The sequence below is a fragment of the Bubalus bubalis genome, chromosome 17 (genome assembly GCF_019923935.1).
Source record: "Bubalus bubalis isolate 160015118507 breed Murrah chromosome 17, NDDB_SH_1, whole genome shotgun sequence".
NCBI lineage: Eukaryota > Metazoa > Chordata > Mammalia > Artiodactyla > Bovidae > Bubalus > Bubalus bubalis.
In genome coordinates, this window is record NC_059173.1 from 5,614,926 (window position 1) to 5,633,174 (window position 18,249).

An 18,249-nucleotide genomic window follows, 5' to 3' on the forward strand; every position below is an offset into this window, starting at 1 on the left:
TGGGAACCCAAGCCCCGCTCCATGCCGTTTCAGGCCGAGACCACCCGAGATCATCACCGTGCCTGACGGGTAAATTGATTCTGTGCAGAAGGGAAACTGAGGGGGAGAGAACTGAGTTTCAAAGAGGAATGAGAGACACACATCCTGTTAACAAAGGAGCTGGATAAACCAAGCCCCAGTGAATGCCTAGGTGGAGGGTGGGGGGTGAGAGGTGCGTGCCCGGTTCAGCCCCTCGCGGTCGCCCAGGCTTGCCCCTATCCAGAGCCTCCGCTGCCCCCTTGTTCTCCTGGAGCTGGGCTGTAGCCGTGCTGACTGGTGGCCAGTGCCTGTGTGGCCAATCGCCGTCCATAGGGTGATACATCCCCACTGTCCCCAGGACGTCATTCTTGATTTCTGCAGCTTGGGGACCTTCTGCCCCTGCTTGGACTGTTGGGAGGGGGAGGTTGGGGCAAAAAGCCATTATTGTGACCCCTTAGATCAGCTGCTCCCTGCCTCTGTCACCGTAGGTCAGGACCTCAGGGCTTCCAAAGGCTGGACCACCGGCCCTGGCCAGGAGGGGTGCAGCTGCTTCCCAAACCAGTGATGAGAAAGTGGTTTCCTGCAACCTTCCCTTAACACCAGAGAGAGTCCCCGTTGGGTGCTAATGTGTCTTTAACATTTCTTTCAAAGGTTTGCTAATCTCTCTTTGAAAAGCCTTGTTGAGGGGGAGGGCGGAGAGGGCAGCAGATTTGTCTCTAACTCACCAGCATTGTTGTTTCGTTTTTAGGGTACCTTTTGATTTATGGCATTTAATGTTCATTTCCTATTTAAGGTGGTGATTAAAAGTTTCTTTAAAAATGTTTATTTCTGCAGAAGGAGGAGATCAATTTAGAGAAAAAATACTAAGTAGGTCACCTCAGATAGGAAGGAGGGAGAGGGCAGAAATTAACCTGGAGATACACAAACGGGTGACGTTTGGAAAAGCTGCTGGAGGCCACAAGCACAGGCTTGTCTTTTTGGTATTGACTGCTCAGAGAGGGTCGGTGACTTGCCTGAGGTCACACAGGAAGTGCGTGTCCCTTAGGAGGGACTCAAACTCCAGGTCTTCATAACTCCAAAGCATTTATTTTGGGAGTTGTTCCCATTTAGGGGTGAGGTGGAGCTCAGGACCCCCTTGGTGAGCTGTTCCCACAAAAGAACTTGTGACCGTGTAGGCATGGTTCTGCTGCAATTCCAGCCAAATTGTGGTGACTGAGGCTCAGAAGCTCTGTTCTGCTTACACGCCCACCGTGTGACCTCCGCTACCTCCACCCCTGAGTGTGACAAATGTCCTCCCTGACTGTGACTCCATCCCTTCCTGAACACACTCATAGCTTCCGGTGGTCCTCCCAGCCCTGTTCTCTAAGGACCACCATGGATGTGGTGGAGCTGGAGGTGGTCAGGGGGACATGTGTCCCTGTCTTGTGTTCACAAGGCCCCAGAGGGCAGTGCAGGGAGGCAGGGCTCCCTTGGTGGCAAGGAGCTCATTCCCACAGCCTGTTCCAGCAGGGCTGCCTGGGCTAGAGAGTGATCTCCCCGTCTCTGGGAGTATGCAAGCCAAGGCTGGGGGCTTTGGGGTTGGGAATTTGCATTCTGGGAGTGAAACTACTTGTAAGCTCCTCCTTCCTCAGCTGACATGTTCCCAGCATGTCCATGGGGTTGGTTAACATATCTTGGCCACTGGGACCAGGCAGGGCTGGAATGAAGGTTCAGCTTTGCCAGGCTCCACCTCCCCCTGCATCTCATCTTGACTCTCCTTATCTCCTCGCTCAGTCTGATTCTTCTTTCTAGCACTCATCACTACCCCCCACTCATTATTTCATAGACTGCTCTCATTATCTGCAGCTGTGTAACAAACTACCCCATAACTGAGTGGTTTAAAACAGCAAGGATCATTTATTTGGCTCACAACTTTGTCATCTGGGTAGGACTCAGCAGAAAAGACACCTGTCTGCTCTACATGGGGTTGGCTACAATAGTTTGGAGACTGGAAGTTTCCTTCCTGTCCAAGCTTGCTCACTCTGACCAATGACCGTGTCTGACCCGATGACCGTTGTCCGGGGACTTCTCCTCCCCTCCATGTGGGGTCCTCCATGAACTGCTTGGGCTTCCTCCTAGCATGGTGGCTGGGCTCCAGGACGAGTCTCCCCAAAGAACTCAGTGCAACTTGTGATGCTGCTGTGACCCCACCTTGGAAGTGACACAGCAAAACTTTAGCCCTACTCTGTAGGTCAGGCTGTCATGAAGGCCTGCCCAGTTTCAGGGAGAAAGGAGACAAAAGACTCACCTCTTAAGAGACAGAGGAGATTGTGTGACCCTCTTTGGAAAATATAATCCACTCCATATATGCATTTGCTTCTTCGTTTACTGCCAGTCTCAGAACCACAGGGACCTGGTCTTACTCGCTGCATAGCTTCAGCTTCTTGAAAGTGAAAGTTGCTCAGTCGTGTCCGACTCTTTGTGACCCCATAGACTATACAGTCCATGGAATTCTTCAGGCCAGAATACTGGAGTGGGTAGCCGTTCCCTTCTCCAGGGGATCTTCCCAACCCAGGGATCGAACTCAGGTCTCCCACATTGCAGGCAGATTCTTTACCAGCTGAGCTACAAGGGAAGCCCAAGAATACTGGCGTGGGTAGCCTATCCCTTCTCCAGTGGATCTTCCCGACCCAGGAATTAAACCCAGGTTTCCTGCATCGCATCTTCTTCAAAGTGTCTGACAAGTACTAAATGCTCAGTGGGTTTCCCAGGTGGTGCTAGTGGTTAAGAACCCACCTGACAATGCAGGAGTCATAAGAGACGCAGGTTCGATCCCTGAGTTGGGAAGATCCCCTGGAGGAGGGGTGGCAATCCACTCCAGTATTCCTGCCTGGAGAATCCCATGGACAGAGGAGCCTGGTGGGCTTCATAGGTTCTCACACAGTTGGACACGACGCAAGTGACTTAGCCCAAGTGCTCAATGCATATTTGTTGAATACACAAGCGAGAGATGAATGAAAAAAGAGGCAGAAATGGAGACAGACAGATAGGTTTAGCAAGACGTGGTCAGGGCTGGGTGGAAAGGGAAGCTGATATCCACTGGCCCGAAGGCCCGGGCCTCTGGGGGGCTTCAGCTGGGCTTATCACAGGGAGGTGGGAGTACAGCAGGGCTCTACAGCTGGGTGGGGGTTGCCAGCCCAAGCAGGGTGACAGTCAGGGTGAAGAAGCCTGCGTCCAGAAGGGACCGGCCCGCCAGCTGGGGCCAGATCCCGCAGTGGCCAGCGGTTGCAGGCCGCCTCCCTCCGCTAACAATTTCCCTGTGGCCAGAGCCTCAGAGACCAAGAGTAATGAAACAGAAGAATGTCGGTGACATTTTTCTAAAGAGGAAAAATGTAGGGTTTCAAGTCAAACTGAAAGACTTATTGGGTTCGCTGCGAGGCTAGAGCTCCCTTTCGAGAACAAACTGCCAGATAAGGGGCACGATTGAGTCCCCAGTAATGTTCACTCCGGCCGGCCCGACGCCTGCCGACACTGTTTTGACTACATTGTTCACATTGATTTTCCTCCAGTTCCTCACAAATGGAGGCTCTGGCGTCTCTGGGGAGCGTCGTCATCGGGGAGGCTGAGGAGGTTCTCCGTGGAGCAAAGCCAAGGGTGCTGGGGTACCGGGGGGCCGCTGGGCTGCAGCCTGGCTGGGTGGGCACAGGCCTGGCACCTGGGAGGGGGGTCATTGACAACATTGATAACTGTACCCAGCATGATTCACCCAGCGTTTTCCACGATGCCCCTGAGAAAGTTTCTTTTTCCCTCTCACACACCCCCTATTTTACTTCTGATCCTCCTGGCAACCCCAGGAGACTCAGAGAACTAAAGGGACTCTCCCCGTGACACAGGCAACCCAACTCAGCCCAGGTGAGCCAAGGTCTCTGGTTGAAAGCGGGGCCTCCTGGCTGGTCTTGGGGGCTTAGATGCCCAGATTCCAGACTTTTCACGGACCCCCTGTCCCAGTCTCCTCTTGCATACGCCCATCCTTCATCTACTGAGTCATCTGATGACGATGATGTCAGCGTCTTTGTGTTTGTTCTGGAGCGTCTGCTGTGTTTAGCTGTGGACAGCTGATGTCTCAAGCTCAACACACTCCAAACTGAACCCACCGTCCCCTCCCTTCCCTCCTCCACCTCCTCTGGGGGTCGCTGCTTGTCTCCTGAATAGAGGGTCCTAGAGCCTGCCCAGGACTCCTTCCTCCCATCACCCCCAGACCCTAACAATTATCCCCAAGGCCTAGAGAGTTTACCTTCCAAGTCTCCCCTGAGTCCATATGCATCTCCATACCCCCACTGCCCCCAGCCCCTTGAGGCCTCTGCCTTCTCCCTCTACTTTGGTCTCCCTGGTCCTTTTCTACCCGCCACAGCCCGTCTTCCCCGCAGCAGCCAGAGGCATCGCTGCGAAATGCAGCTCACTCCCTGCTTCATATCCTTCCTCTGGTTTCTCAAGAGCCACGGCGTCTGGACCATCAGCACCCGCCTCTTCCACAGCCCCCGCCCTCACCTGCCCACCCTCACGACCAAGCCACCTTCACCTTCCCATCGCTTCTCCTGTGCTTCTGCCTGTCCACTGCGCCCTTTCTGCCTGGAAAGCCATGATGTGTTGGAATGATCTGCTTTCCTGTCCTCCTGCCCCAGGCTGGGAGCTCCTTGGACACTGGGCTGGGCTTTACCCGATTTTGCACCCCTGGCCCCCCGATCCGCACTTTAGCACATCACTCAGACTATGTGTGTTCTCTGAAGGATGGAATGACTCCAGCCTGCTAGTCAACCAAGCCCTCAGAAGAGGCAGTCTCAGGCACAGGGGACTTGCCCAAATACATGGTAATCCCAGGGGTCTGGAGATCCAGCCTAGGAGTGTTGCTTGCCCACCCATGCAGAGATGGTCTTAGAGGGGATGGCCGCCCCTTAGATGTTGGGGCTCTTCATCTGGGAGCATAAAGTTGTTTAGGGGTGATTCTCAGGCAAAGGTGGGTGGAATCTTGTTTGGGGGTGAAGGAGACAAACTTGCCTGGGGAAGGCATTCTTTGGAGGGTGTGGTGGCCTTTGCAAAGGCACGGGGGCCTGAAAGGGAAATATCTCCAGGCTGGGAGGTGGGAGGTAGCCAATGTTGGGGTTGTCTGAGCCAAGACCACTGTAGTATCAGAAAGACAGACTCAGAGATGAGAGGACTTGCCTGTCGTCTTACAGCAGAGCCGGGTTGAAAGCCAGGAATTCCGACTCCGAGTCCAGCTCCTTTCCTTTGGGACCAGCCTTGTGATACATTCTGGGGAGGAAAACGAGATTCTTGGCTGACAAAGAGGCATACGGGGCCAGGTAGGGAGACGCCAGTTCTCAGACCTGTTCAGGTCACCTCAATTTTTCTTGAAGGGTGGGGTTCACAGATGCACAGACGGCAATTTCCTCTTAGGAAACGAGCTGCCATCTAAGGGGAAAAATGTTTGGGGCTGAACGCTTGGAGACTGGACAGGTAGGAAGGGGGGACAAAGGGAGGTGAACCTTGAAAATATCTAGGTCACATCTCCTGCCAGCAGCTGCCCAGCCCTCTGCCCATAGCCAGGTTGGGAAAATGCTTTCTTTCTGATCCCCTTCCAACCCTGTCTTGAAGAACGGGGTGGAGCTGATGTCTGGTCCTTTCATCAGCAGAGGCCCTGATATAATAATGTTAAGAATAAATAATAAATGGTACCATCCATGGAACGCTTGCTCCAAGCCCTGCGTTCATTATACATTGCCTGTTTTACTTCACTGAATCCTCAGGAGTTAGGAACCGTGGTTCTACCCAATTCACAGATGAGGAAACTGAGGTTCAGTCATTGTCTGGATTTACACCCAGTTCTGCTGGCTTCAGAGCTCTGAGGTTTTCTTTTTTTTTTTTTTTTTTTGTTTGTTTTGTTTTAATTCTCTTTCAATTTGGCTGGGGTCTTGGTTGTAGCATGCGGGATCTTCCATCTTCATTGCAGGATGTGGGATCTTCAGTTGAGTCATGTGAATTCTTAGTCTGAGTATGTGGGATCTAGTTCCCTGACCAGGAATTGAACCTGGGCCCTCCTGCTTTGGGAGCTCAGAGTCTTAGCCACTGGACCACCAGGGAAGTCCCAGCTCTGCAGTATTTAACTGAGTGTTATGGAGAGTCCCAGGTGCCAGGCTCAGTGTCATGTTAGAAGCTGGCCGGCCCCAGCCTCTGTTGGAAGGTGTCTGAGTTCTGTGGTCTGAGAAGGCTGAGAAGCCACAGTATGTGCCCCTAGATGCTTGGTCTGCAGGGGAGGCAAGGTGGCCCTGTAATGCACCTTACGGAACACCCCCAGGGATGCCTCCCCGGAGCCCCTGGAACTGCATAGCTGGGCAGGGTGCTCTGCACCCCTCAACAGCTCTGGCCCATGGTGGTTTGCAGGATTTGCTTGGTGTCTGTCCCTTCCATTGGATCTGAAATTCGAGAAGGCGGAGATGCATCCCTGGCCCCTGTGGGTCCTCCAGCAGTGCGTCTGTACTACCGTCACACATACACACGCATCAGAGCCAGCCAGGGCATGTAGTGGAATAAGCCAGCGTAGGTCATAAGTGGGCCACAGCAGGAAAGCGCTATGAAAAAGTATTATTTTTACACAAGTGAACCATGTTCATTACAGAAATGCTAGAGAACGACGATAAACATTAAAAAAGTCACCCCTCCACAGTAGCCACTATTACCATTTTGGTAAACAACCCGTCGTGTTTTTTAAGTTATATGCAGGGATGGGGCACCGTCCAGTTCCACTGGGCACCATTCATGTTGCGTTCTGAGTGACTGGACTTTGTCCAGTGCACAACCTAGGCAACTGTGTATGGCAACCTTGGTTGTATATACGTGTGTGTGTGTGTGTGTGTGTCTTTTGCTATTTATTCTGTATAGAATTGACACCAAGCAACATATGCTGTTTGAAAAGCTGTGTCTCTCACTAAACACATACCATGATCAATTTTTTGATGTTAACAAATACCTCATTTTAAGTGCATGCTCAGTCGTGTCCAACTCTTTGCGAGTCCATGGACTGTAGCCTGCCAGGCCTCTTTGTTCATGGAATTTTCTGGGCAAGAATACTGAATTAGATTGCCATTTCCTACTCTTGGGCTCTTCTTGAACCAGGGTTTAAACCGGCGTCTCCTGTGTCTCCTTGATTGGCAAGCAAATTCTTACCACTGAGCCACCTGGGAAGTCCAGATGTTTTTAAAACAATAAGTTAAATTATTAGGCTATTTCCATTTTATTTAAAACATAGCATGATGAACATGCTTTGGGGACATTTGTATATTTAAGTTCTTGGGATAAATTCTAGGAATTTCAAGCAAGAACATATTTGATGTATGAGTCTTTTGAAACACAAACTGCAAAATTGTTCTCCAGGAGATTTCCAGCAATAATGCAGGGAAGAAAAGGGTTAGTGTAAATTGGATAAAATTGCAGGAGGAGGAAAAAGAGAGGGGATATTGGGCTATTTGATCCACTAGTGGCCTGTAGCTCAGACGTTCTCTTTAGGCGGTTGAAAGAGGAGCAGTTTGTCAGTGAGAGGTCAGCCTCCTGGCCTATAGCAATAAAGCCGCATCATCCCAGCTTCCACCTTAGACTCCAGCCTGAATCTCTGTCTGACTTTGCCTAAGTCATTTCCCTCTCTGCAGCCTAGTTTCTCTCCCTGTAAGCTAGTGAGATTGGACTAAATCACAGTCACTAGCATCCTGTGATTGATTGGTAATTCCTGCCTGGCAGGACTGTGTTGAGTTTCCGAGCTATCTACACTTGGCAGGAAAGAGCGCTGTGATCAATTAGTAATGTCTGCAATGGGTGTGGGAAATGAGGCGATAGTACCTTTGCCATGTACTAGCTATTCCAGGACTGGACACTTTCGGAGACTATTAGAGCTCTGAAAAGGAAGGGAATTTTCCCTGCCATCTTGTTCCTCATAGATGTCTAGATTTTGAGAAATGCCTCATTGGGTTAACCAGGTGCTCTCACCCTGGTCTGTCTTACGCTGAGTGTGTTGCAGTGTATGTAGCTAAGAGGCAGATGACTTTCAATTTCTGTCTCTCGACCTTACTCAGCATCTCATGACATTGTCTTCAGCCTGCAGAGGGAGGATTGGGAATTTCCTATGATTTCAGTATTCCATTCGGTTTTTATCATTTTAAGGTTCATGCGTTTCTAATTGTTATGAATACCATGGCAAAATTAATAGTTCTATGGTTGGTTTATTACATTTAGTAAAATTATGTGCATGCAGTGTTTGCCAAGAGAAGACGCGGCAGGCTCCTTAATCATGTAAAGATGATAATTTAGTTGTTACACTTGTTGAAATGATGGGATTAATTTTTTAAAAGTTTGCAAACTGGTGGAGAAATGTAAAACATTAATTTAGTTAGACAAGCAAGCCGACAACTGACAAATCCTTTCAGCCAAACCCGGTATGGAGACGCTACAGACCCAGAGTGGGAGGAGATTCATCCAGGACGCAATAGGCACTTTCCAGGAATTGGGACTGTGATGTTGGAAAGTGCTGTGTAACTTTTGGGGAGCCACTTTCCCTCTCTGGGCCTTCAATTTTTTTCTATAAAATAATATTAGATCCATGATTTTCAAATCATGTCCTGCAGAAGTCCTAAGGATTCAGAACATGTCTTGCAGGCTAAAAGAAAGGCAGATGGATGAAAATGGCTGAGGTTTCAGTGGAGTGGGTATCATTTTGGAGGAACCTGTCCACATTCCTTTTTCCCTGATTTTACCTTGGGCAATCTCTCTTCCCTCCTTGTCATCAGTTCATGTAGTTCTGAAGGGATTAACCAACCCCTGGCTCCAGATGGTGGCCAGTGACACAGGATGGGCTGGTGAGATCAGCATAATGACCTGACAGTGACTGGTTTGGACCAATCCCATGACTCAAATCTGGCCAATCAGAACCAGTAAAACTTTCTCATGGCATCTTTGCTGGAACTTCAGAATGAGACTCTTTTTCCCTTGGAGTGGCTGAGCCAGGGGATGGGAGATCAGGCTTTGGAGACCATTCTTGATCATGGTTTGGAGAAAAGCCTGTCTGAGAATGAAGCCAATGGAAAGAAGGTGAAAGTGTTAGTTGCTCAGCCGTGTCTGACTCTTTGTGACACCATGGACTATCGCCCACCAGGCTCCTCTGTCCATGGAATTCTCCAAGCAAGAATGCTGGAGTAGGTAGCCATTCCCTTCTCCAGGGGATCTCCCCGAACCAGGGATGGAACCCGGGTCTCCTGCAGAAAGTAGAACCAAAATACAAAACAGATTCCCAAAGTCATCTTTCAGATCCTGGATCCAGCCATACCTGATGTCTTGGATTTTTTTTTTTTTCAGTTGTATGAGCCTATACATATCTATTTTTGCTTCAGCAAGTTCAAGTTGAGTTTCTGTAGCTTATGTCCCAAAAAGCTGCAGCTAATGTGGGACTAGGGCCAAGCTGTGTTTATCCATTCTATATGTTGGAATTCCATATAAAAATTTTGTTTGAACAAAAGATTCTGTTGCTAAAAAGTAGGCCTAGGACCCGATGATCCCTAAGGGCCCTTTTAGCTGTGATATCCTGCGTCTCCATGGGCGCTGCTGTAGGCATGCCTGTCCTCGGGTGCATGAAGCAGGTGAGGGCACACGCAGAAGGAGGAGGCTGCCTCTGGGCGAGGTCACCGAGGAGGCACCATTGGCGGTGGGTCTGGAAGGCTTAGTGAGAGCTCTCCAGAGCGTAAGGGAAAGAGTGGAACACAAGACAGAGGGAAGAGCCTGTGCAGGTGGCCTGGAGGCGTAAAGACTGGGAGGCCTTTAGGGGAAGACTGGAGAGCCTGGTGTGGCTAAAGCAGGAGGTTTGTGGGTGGTGAGAGGGAGGAGGCTTAAGGAAATGAAGTGGAAAAGCAAAGGGAGACGCCTGGGAAGGGTCTCGAGTGTCAGCACGAAGAGTCAGCCAGTGGTTGGCAGGCAGCGGGCAGCCGTGGAACGTTCTTGAGCAGGAGAGAAGCAGGGCCCAGTGGGGGCCGGTTGCTGGGAACGGGACAGACGATGGAAGAGAAATCGGTCTCCCGGGGTGGTTATGCTGAGACTGTCGATGCTTCCGTCTGAGGCAGGAGGCGAGGAGGGGTCTCAGGTCCCCCCCTGCCTGCATTCCAGAGCCAGCAGGGCCTCACGGTTCCCAGCCCTGGAATCTGGGCGCTATTTTGAGGAGGGAGGCCTGGGAGGCGGCTTGGTGGAAACTGAGAACGAGTCCTCCACTCTGCTGGCTCCATTTAGCAGGGGTGATTTACGGGAATTTTGCCCTGGTTCCTGGGGGAAACCTATCTTTCATCATGTTGCAGACCTTGATCATTCTTACAAGTTCTGAGGGGCCTCGATGGTCCCTTCCTCAGATGCACCATACACGCCGTGTTCCTTTACTCTTTGGGACTTTCACCCTCACCATTCTATCTTCCTGGATCACCCTTCCCAACTTTTTCTTGCTTGAGGGTAATAGTAACAAAAATGTACTAAGTCACTTCAGTCGTCTCTGACTCTTTGCAACCCCATGGACTGTAGCCCTCCAGGCTCCCCTCTCTATGGGATTTCCCAGGCAAGAATACTGGAGTGGGTTGTCATTTCCTCCTCCAGGGGATCTTCCCAACCCCGGGCTCGAACCTGCGTCTCATGTGTCTCCTGCATTGGCAGGCGGATCCTTTACAACTGAGCCACCTGGGAAGCCCCAGTAATAATAATAGTAACAAAACTAAAAGCAGGAGAACCAGCAACCACAAGCACAGCCATAGATGTGTATTGCACACTCACTGTGCACAGGCACATAGCTAAAATCCTCATGTACACCTTCTCAAGAAACTCTCAGCAATTGGAAAAGGTAGAAACTTTCAGTATCCTGATTTTAGAGAGAAGGAGGCCTAGAGAGATGAAGTCATCTACCTAAGTAAGGTCTATCCCTGAGCAAAGGAGGAGGTGGGATTTGAACCCAGGGCTCTTGGAGAGGGGACAGGCCTTGGATTTGGGGAGGCCTGGCTGGGAATCTGGGAGAGGGGAAGAGTGAAAAGAAGGGAGCAACGACACACAGAGGTGAGGCGAGTGGAAGAGGCGGAGAGAGAAACAAAGACGTTTCTTGGCAGACCTGACTGAGAGACTTCGAGAAGCAGCAGCAGAACCATGTGCAAAATGGCCACGAGGCTCCAGGTCGAAAGCAAAAGGGAAAGATAGAGACTGGAGAGGAAAGACTTGGGGACTCTGTTAGGAGTGACTGTAGTTGTCCAGGGCACAACCTGGGCAGCTGTGAATGGCAACCCTGGATACGTATATGTCTGTTGGTGTTTATTCTTTATAGAAAGGACACTAAATGACATATGCTGTTTAAAAAGCTGGGGGTGGGGGACCCACCGCAGCTGAGTGATGGGGAGCAGTGAACTGCAGTTCCTGGGGACCCCAGTCTAGGAAGAGGCAGAGGGCATCAGGAGGAGGTGGAGGCCCATCCTGGCTGCTTCAGCCATCTGAGCCTCCTGGTCTGTATTATCAACCACGGGGGCCATGAAATTATAAGCGCCCAGGCACCTTTTCCATGTTTACCTGCACCGAGGTACAGTCTGTAATTCAGAGAGGCTTTGAGGGAAATGGCACCCCACTCCAGTATTCTTGCCTGGAAAATCCCATGGACAGAGGAGCCTGGTAGACTATAGTCCGTGGGGTCGCAAAGAGTCGGATACGACTGAGCGACTTCACTTTCACTTTCACTTTGAGACAGGGAGGTCGAGTTGTTGGGGAAAAATCATTTCATTACAAAAAACAAATAAACACAACTTGCGGGTGTGTGGTCTGGGCACCAGGTAAAGTTGACCACGTTCTGCATTCAGCTCTGGTCACGTGTTTCCGTGACGGATCTCCGAGCTCCACGGGAGGCATTGTCCAAATCAATGTCCAATCATTTGAGGCCCTTTGGGCTTGGGAGGGGGGCTGCATGTGGCTGATGGTCAATAAACCACCCTGATCCCAATGGGCACAGACACACAGGGTGACCTCCAACCAGTGCTGGGGCGAGTGCTAGCACCAGTCCCATTTTATAGACGAGGAAACTGAGGCTCAGAGATGGCAGGTGGGATTCTGAGCTGCCCTCCTGCTTCGCCCGGGACCTGAGGACTCCAGCCCCTGGTTTCCCGTGGTGGTGGGTGCTGTTTGGTTGTTTCAGAAGGAACTCCCTTCCCACTGTCCCCTTCTAGTCCTTTGTGGGTTCCCATTCTGGGTGCAGAGGATGAGATGGTTGAATGGTATCACCGATTCCATGGACATGAACTCAGGCAAACTCTGGGAGGCAGTGAGCGACAGGGAGTCTTGGCGTGCTGCAGTCCATGGGGTCGCAAAGAGCTGGGCACGACTTCGCGAATGAAAAACAACAACAAATTCTGGGTGCAGCTAAGAGTTTGAAGGCCACTGTCACCCATGGCTCCAAGGAACCGCAGGCCGTATTTGCCCCCAGGCCTGCCTCTTGCCTAGAGGAGCCCCAGAAGCTGCAAAGCACCGATAAGATGGGGAAAGAGAGAGAGAGAGGGAGACAGCGAAAGGATGGGAAAGGCTGGCACTAAATTCATGGGAAGAGAAAATGGAATTACATCCATGAACGACAGATGTAATAATAATAATAAAATAATAATAGCAGCTGGGCCTTCTCTGAGCACTGTTCACATGGTGAATGCTTTTCGTGGGTTCCCTTACTGACTCCAGACGCAAGCCTCAGGAGGCAGTACCTATAGGAACCTATGGTTTCCGGGGATGCGGTGTCAGTTCTGACGAAGTGGGCTGGGCCAGGTGGGTCCCCTTCCCCCCAATCTGAGCTGGTTTCCATGGCAAAGAACAGGGAACACGGGCTGCGCTCCGACTCTGTGCCCTGTGCAGGGCCAGACCCTTGCCATGTGATCTCATCTGATTCCATAACATCCCAGTGAAGTGAGACCAGTATCCCTGTAGACCAAGGGCTCAGAGAGGTCAAACGACCTGCCTTAAGACACACAGCGGACAGCAGCAGGCCTGGGGCATAAACACCAGTCTCTCCCTCCCTCAGTCTCTGCCTTCCTTGGTCCTCTGGGCGCCTGTTGACCCCCGCTTCACTAGCCCTCCCGCACCTGCCTCTTGGCGAGTGGCTGAGCGGGGCTCCTGGCCCAGGCCCAACATACCCGGGGAGGAAAGTGACCCACTCAGGCTGCTCTTACATGACCTGCCCTGGCCCAGCCTGGCCCAGCCTGGCCCAAAGCAAATGTGTGTGATTGATGCCGAAACAAGCCACTAGGTGTGTTTAATCCTGAGGCTGTGATGACCGCAGCTTCGACCTGATTGATGAGGCTGTTGTGTTTTTATATGAAAATCACTACCTGAACGTACTCCGGTCCTCCTAGTATTGATGGAGCCCAGCCCTTTGCTTGAGAGGCACTGGGAGGAAAGACGAGACCCAGTTTGTGGCCTCTGGGGATTTTGGTTGAGGCTGCCCAGGCAAGGCAATGCACACGTGTGCGGGTCCCTCCGCAACACGCGTTCACATCTACACACAGGTGGACACCCATGGATGGATGCACTGCAGCACACACGTGAGTGCATTCATACCCAGCTGTGGTGCACACACACCTACACACACGTTCACAGGGATGCACCTGCCGTGTACGACCATGCACCACCGGCCTTACTGCATGTGTGTCAAACACCCACAAGGGTGCACAGCAGGCGTGTCAACATGTCCACACACATGCACCAGGACCCCTACACAATGTGTCCACACTGCGGGCTGCTCACACGCACTCATAGGCGCACACACACACACACGCTCCTCTACTGCACGTACACACTCATGCTGTTGCTGTTCAGTCTCCAGGTCATGTCCGATTCTTCATGAGCCCATGGACTGCAGCACGCCAGGCTTCCCTGTCCTTCACCATCTCCCAGAGTTTGCTCAAACTCATGTCGTTTGAGTCAGTGATGCCATCCAACCATCTCATCCTCTGTCGCCCTCTTATCCTGCCTTCAATCTTTCCCAGCTTCAGGGTCGTTTCCAATGAGTGAGCTCTTTGCATCAGGTGGCCAACGTATTGGAGCTTCAGCACACTCAAACACACGTACAATTTGCCTGCCACACCCACACACTGCCCTGGCCCAGGCCTGAAGGTGTGGAGGAGGCTGAGTCAGAAGATACAGGGAACCGTGACTGAGTCCTACCTCTCTCCCATCCTACCTGGGTGGTTTCGGGTGGATACGTAACTCTCTGGGCCTCAGTTTTCCCATCTGTCCACAGGGTGACGTGAGAGCCAGCTTGCAGAGCGGCTGTGGGAAGCAGCATTGATAAAGAGCCTGGCACACAGTAGGGTGGAGGAAATGGGGGCTCTTAGAACCCGTGGCTGGAGGACCAGGACCTGGGCATCTGGCAGGTATCCCTGCCTCTCAGTTCTGTTCTTTAGGTCTGATCAGCAGATGCTTTGGCTCCTCCCCAGCCAGGTGACCAGGGGCCCTGGGCAGCCTTCGATCCCTGACCGGCTCCCCCAACCCCCCAGCCCCCAGCTCCAGTCCTTCCAACTAGATGCTGGGGGCCCCAAGGCCACGGCACCCATGGGCAGGTGGCTCTGGGTGTGAACGTGGGCAGGGCCCAGTCGGGCATCACCCCAGCGCCCAGCCCTCCCGCAGCCACTGGACAGGAGTGGTCCACGGGGAGCTGACACCCTCGTGGGCATGGCCTCCAGCCTCCCGATGGGCAAAGAGAAGGAAGCAGGTCAGCAGGAAACTGTGATGCTGGCCCATAATTCACACGGGGAGGGTGTCAGGGGTGTATTTTGACTACAGTCGGAAGCTGCAGGTTTCGGGCCTGTGAGTGCCGTCCTGACAGATAAATTGGTTGAAATTCAATTGGCTGTGACGAGAGGGCCGGTTTCCTTGACAGCTCTCCAACTGGGATGGCATGGCTCACGGGATGGAGACTTGCAAGTCTGGGCTTGCCTTATCCGGGCCCTGTCCGGCCACCGGCCACCGTGTCTCCCCAGGCCCCAGCTCAGGGCCGGTGCAGGCCATCCTCGTGTGTGTGTGGAAGATGGGGGACCAGGTGGACAGGTGGGCTCTGTGTGGAGAGACTGCAGTATCCGGCGACCTGGTTGCTGCCTTGCTGTGTGACCTTGTGCAAACCTCTTTCCCTCTCTGGGCTTCGGTCTATTTTAGAATGTGACGGCTTACCGTCTCTCTCTTTTTCCTTCCTTCCCTCTCCTTTCCGCTTTCTCTACAGACCCTCATGGAATTCCTATGCGTTACACACTGTTTTGAGTGCTGAGTACAGCACTGGGGAAGGACCTGTGCGGCTATGGGGGTGGGATGAGGGTGCTGGGCGGCAGGGTTTGCCCACTGGGGCCTCAGCTTCTGTGTCTGTAAAATGGGAGCAATGCTGATGGAGTAGCTGCTTTTGCCTCTAATAATCTATGACTACTGAATAGATTTTAAAGTCTCCTGGCATGTTTGACTTCTAGAAGCAGCCAAAGGAGGAGCTTTGAGCTCCTTGGATTCACACAAACCCTCCTCTGAATCCTGGCTCTGCCTCTCCTGGGCCGGTTGACCAAGCTACTCCCAGCCCTTGTTTAATTACCTCCAAGTCTCAGTTTGCTTCATCTGTGAAATGGGCACAGTCTACCAACCATGAAGGGTAATTGTGAGGATTAAACAAAAGGACTGAGCATTTGCCAGAGGGTGGTCTGCATTTCACTGGCAAGCAGGGCAGGAGATGAGCAAAGTTTCAATTTCTCATGTTTATGTATTTGTTTGAATAAATACTAGACACAGATCTAACAAGTACACCTTACCAGTGGTTTCATGGATGTCATTGCTTCAGATGAGGCTGAGGTTGAAACAACAAGGTAATATTTTTTAAGAAAAGATGAATAAATAGTTGGGAGGAGTATTTGGGAAGGCAGACGCAGGGAGATGGCCCAGTGGTGTTGGATTCAGAAGAAGCTCGTGTAAAGTAATTAGCACTGTGTGGGGGCGTGGCCAGGGTCCCAGGATGGTCTATGGCTGGGATGATGGTAACGACAGCGATGGTGGTCGTAACGATCTTTGTTGTCGAGGTGATCGCGGCCATCTCCTGTATGACCGGGGCACTGCTCTGATTGGATTGCCGCCTGGCCTCAGGTACGGCTCTCCCCCTCTCTGGGCTGGGACTCACCCACTTAGAGATCCCAGTGGGTGACAATGCCCTACAGCGGCTGGCAGCACCCCAGCCTGCCCGTCTGCAGAGGCGCCTAACGTTAAGGCTTTGTTGAGGCACCTCTGTCCCCAGGTGCCTGGGAAACCTGTGGGGTCCCGAGCCAGGCAGAGTCCACGCTCGGGAGTGTGTGATTGAGACCCGGCAGGGCTGGCCTTTGCCTCCCAGCCAGAGGTGACAGGGACACAGCAGTGCTTCTGCCAGACCCCGGTGATTTATGGGCCTGCTCCACGGGCCCCAGTGTTTGCATTTTTTCAGCTTGGGAGGCAGGGAGGCCAGGAGGGTGACGGGAAGAGGGTGTTTAATGAGGCAGGTAAATATTAGGTGAGCATAGGGGTGATGACCACAGGCTGGGGGCAGGGTGGGAAGCTGTCTCCTAGCTGGGAAGCCTGAAGGAGGGGTCCTGAGCCTGACCGTGTCAGGGGCCCCCGACAGCTGCTTCAACCCCCAGCTCCCAACTCCAGAGCCCAAGTCTGGGCGAGGACCCCCTGGATGAGCAACCTCAGCCCTGAAATGGCTTTGACTAAATCAAGTTCTCTTCCCGTCCTCCTTCTCCAAGCAGTGAGCGGAGTGGCTCCCAGGAAGGAGGCTGGACCTAAGGGTCAGAATCTTTTTTTTTTCCTTTCTCTTTTAGTTTTTTATTTTACATTGAAAGAAAAGTGAAAGTGAAGTCGCTCAGTCGTGTGTGACTCTTTGCGACCCCACGGACTCTAACCTGCCAGGCTCCTCTGTCCACGGGATTCCCCAGGCAAGGATACTGGAGTGGGTTGCCATTCCCTTCTCCAGGGGATCTTCCTGACAACCCAGGGATCGAACCCGGGTCTCCCGCATTGCAGTTAGAAGCTTTACCGTCTGAGCCACCAGTGAATCATTAGAGTATAGTTAATTAACAATGTTGTGATAATTCCAGGTGGAGAGCAAAGGGACTCAGCCATACATATACATGTATCCATTTTCCTCCAAACGCCCCTCCAGTCCAGGCTGCCACATGACACTGAGCAGAGTTCCCTGTGCTATACAGTAGGTCCTGGCTGGTTATCCATTTTAAACAGAGCAGTGTGTACATGTCCATCCCAGCATCCCTAACTCTCTAAGGGTCAGTGTCTTGGATGCAAAGCCCACCTCCCCATCTGCATGATCCTGGACACGTGAACCTGCCCCTCTGAACCTCAGTTTCCTCCTCAGCCTGTGGTCATCATCCCTGTGCTCACCTAATATTTACCTGCCTCACTTAACACCCTCTTCCTGGCACCCTCCCGGCCTCCCTGCCTGCCAAGCTGAAAAAGTGCAAACTGGAGTGAATGATGAGGCAGAGTCTAGAAAGGGTGTCCAGCTTGGATGGACAGGTCAGTGCTTGGCGAGAATGATGCTCAGTGGAGCAGAGAAGAAAGAGCTGGGGCCGTGCGGGGACGAAGCCGGCGAGCCGGATCTCCAAGCCCACCCCACAGCTGGTCCACGGTAGGTGCTCAACCATGTAGTCTTGGGGCTCGAAGAGCATCTCTCGGGGATCCTCTGAAAGAAGCCACGATGTGATGTGGCTGCAGACAAGGGCTTCTGGGACAGAGGGGAAGGCAGGAGGAAGGCTGGAGTGGGCAGAATCTGGGCGTGCTCAGGACGCCAAGATGTTGCAGGTGGTGAGGAGGTTGGGGAGGGGAGGAGCGGTGGGGGGCAGATTAGCATTTTCTGTCTCTTCAGTCTCTATGTTTAATTCCTTTATATGCTACCCACATGTGTAATTTTATATACCTGCATGAATGTCCTGTCGCAGAGGCGTTGCTTTAGCGCTGACAGTTTTATTTCCTTCTTTTTTTTCTTTCTCTTTGGCTTCCCCCTCCCCTCCTCCCAACTGGGTCACCCAAGTTAACAACCTGGTCTTAATCTCCCCACAACTGTCACGCCTGTCCCTCGCGCTCCCATCAGCATCGTCGGCCACGTGCAAACACACACTTGAGGCTCCGTGATTGATTTCTTTCACAGGGATG

The 18,249-nt window shown here is 52.2% G+C and overlaps 1 non-coding gene across 1 annotated transcript; it reads right to left on the reverse strand.

Annotated features, from left to right (window-relative positions):
- Positions 1 to 6,061: 6,061 nt before the first annotated feature.
- TRNAW-CCA lies at positions 6,062 to 6,135 on the reverse strand. The gene has a single exon. It is a non-coding gene; the product is annotated as a tRNA-Trp (tRNA).
- Positions 6,136 to 18,249: the final 12,114 nt, after the last annotated feature.